Source organism: Elephantulus edwardii, unplaced genomic scaffold, assembly GCF_000299155.1.
Source record: "Elephantulus edwardii isolate Elephantulus edwardi_28Jun2011 unplaced genomic scaffold, EleEdw1.0 scaffold00007, whole genome shotgun sequence".
Taxonomy (NCBI): domain Eukaryota; kingdom Metazoa; phylum Chordata; class Mammalia; order Macroscelidea; family Macroscelididae; genus Elephantulus; species Elephantulus edwardii.
In genome coordinates, this window is record NW_006399757.1 from 17943893 (window position 1) to 17946788 (window position 2896).

Consider the following 2896-nt stretch of genomic DNA (forward strand, 5'->3'; position numbering starts at 1 on the left):
ACTGCTTGCTGAAACTGAGGAGGACCTGAAGCACTTGCTGCAGAGGGTCAAGGACTGCAGCCTTCAATATGGATTGAGGCTCAATATCAAGAAGAGAAAGATTTCACCGCTGGACCATTTGGCAGCATCAGGATGGATGGTGAAGAGACTGAGATTGTTCACAGCTTTAGTTTGCTTGGCTCCACAGTCAACACTCTTGGTACCAGCAGCCAGGAAATTAAAAGACATTTTGTGATGGGAAGGTCTGCTGTTAGGGAAAAAGCATACCTTTCCCAGTATCAAACAACAAATATCCATTTGTCATGTTCAGACTGACCATCCCTTTAAAAAATTGTTATACTTAACACAATTAAGTGTTCTAGAATTCCTACTCTTTGCACTGTTATCCGTAATTTGTTAATGATTCTGATCCAGGCCATAGCCCTTGCAATTACTTGTTATGCATCAGAGAGCTGGACAGTGACTACGTATGACAGAAGAAGAATTGATGCCTTTGAGTGGTGTTGCTTGAGATGAGAATTGAACATACTATGGACCATTCAGAGAACAAATAAGTCTGTCTTGGAGAGAGTGAAACCAAGTTTCTCCTTGGAGGCAAGGATTTTGAAGTTCTGTATCATATACTTTGGGCATGTGGCCAGGAAGGAACAGTTCTTGGAGAAGGACATCATGCTTGGAAGGATGGAGGGACAGTGCAGTAGAGGAAGACCATGAATGAGATGGATTGATGCAGTTACTGTGTCAATGGGATAGATGTGTCAGAGTCAGTGAGGCAGCCTCAGGACAGGGCAGACTTCAGAGCTGCACAATTTGGAAAGGATAAAATTGATGAATCGGAGATTCACTTAAAAATTAAATTCCTGTGTGCATCAGAAACATTTTCTAACAGAGTGACCACTGACTAGGAAAAACATTTGGCTATACTGTTTCAGACAAGGGTCTCAGATAAGTTTACAGAATCTTACAGGGCCTCCACCAGAGAAAGACTGATAACACAATTAAAAAATGGGCAAAAGATATTGAAAGACCTTTTACAGAGAAAGATATTTGAGGAAAGACCTTTTACAGAGAAAGATATTTGAATGACGAATGGACACATGAAGAAATGCTCAAAATCATTGTTAATAAGAGAGATGTAAATAAAAACCACAATGAGATACCATCTTACTCCAGGAGCAATGGCAAAGTTTAACAGGACAGCAAGTAATAAATATTGGAGATGATGTGGAGAGATAGAAGCTCTTATACTCTGTTGGTGGGATTGTAAAATGGTGATGTTTCCTCAGAAAGCTGAACGTAGAAATTCCATTTGACTCAGCTCTTCCACTGCTTGGAATGTATTCTGAGAAAATGAGAACTGAGGCACAAACAGAGTTGTACACCAATGTTCATAGCACTGTTATTCACCATGGCAAGAACATGGACACAGCACAAATGTCCAACCACAATCACATGGATTGAGAAATTTATGGTACATTCACATGATGGAGTACTATGCAGCACACAGGAGCAATGACTTTGTAAATTATTACCTAACTTGGGAGGGACTGGAGAGCATTATGCTGAGTGAACTAACTCAGTCCCATGCAGACAAATATAGTATAAGAACATTATTGTAGAATGAGTATGAAGATCCAAGGAGGGAGGAGCAGAGCAGTAAGGACAGGTGGTCGTCCTTAATCATAGGTTCACACAATTTGATCTGTGGAAGGAGCACTGGGTAAAGGAAATGGGAAAGAACCAGTGTGAAAAACAATGTATACAATATTTTTTAATTAAGCCAATAAAAACTTAAAATATTATTTTTTAAATAAAAAAAGCTTCTTTCTTCATCTTTGGCATTAGTTGTTGTTGTTATGTGCATGTGAGTCAAAGCCAACTCATAGCTGACCCTCTAGCAGATTTCAAAGACTGTGGATAGCATGAGAGGTGATTGCCCATCTTTCTCTCCAGAGTAGCTGCGGAATTTAAACTTCCTGCTTTTGCATGTGCCGTGCCAATCCTTAATAACCAACCACCAGAGGTCCCTAACTAGTATGTACATTTAAATAATAATCTGTTTACTGCATGTCTTTCTTTGAATGCTGTCCTGGCACCTACAGTATTGTTTTACAGGACAAATCCTGAAATGTCCATATTTTGAAGTTTAATATGTAATTTTTCTTCAATTTGCCATTCTCAGAAGAGTAGATGATGTAATTGTCCTATGCAAAGTGGCTCATACTAGTGTCTTTTGGCCTGTTAATGATTTAGATAGTGATCTTTATTTGTACTATTTCATTTTTGTTTTTAACTTTTGATTTGCCTAATTCATAGTTATGCTTTCTACATTCTGCTTATTAATGAACATTGTCAGCTGCATTTTCCACTGTGAGACATGCCCCATCATCAAGTGACTGTCACAGTGGCTTTATTCTGTGTACATAGCTGAAATCAACTCTACATCGAGGAGGTGGCTCTTACCCAGTTGTGTTTTTTGTGTGCTGGGTGCTGCGGGTCTGTTTTCAAAGAAATGATGTTGTCAGGTACTCCTTCCCAGCCTGTCTTATTCTGGGAGTTCTGCTGAAATTTGTCCACCGTGGGTGTCATAACGGGTATTTGCGGTATCAGTGATAGCTCTCATAACACAGCAACTTGCAAAATATAAATAGACAAGTGGTAGAAATCACTCGGTAAGTACATGTTGAATTCTAGTGTGAATACAATTTTGGTTTTTGTGGTAAATATAGCTCCCAGAGTTCCTAAGTATGAACTTGGTTTGCTCTAAATTGAATATAAATTTTGCAAGGTAAACAATACTAATTGGCAGAATGAAGTTCAAAGAATAAGCTATATGATAAGATTTAAATTTTACGTCCTTTTGTTCTGTAAACTTAGTTCTATCCTAAGGTATTGA

General features: G+C 38.6%; 1 pseudogene; it reads right to left on the bottom strand.

The window, feature by feature from the left end:
• LOC102854994 overlaps positions 1-2589 on the bottom strand; it is a 188072-nt pseudogene extending 185483 nt beyond the window's left edge.
• Positions 2590-2896: the final 307 nt, after the last annotated feature.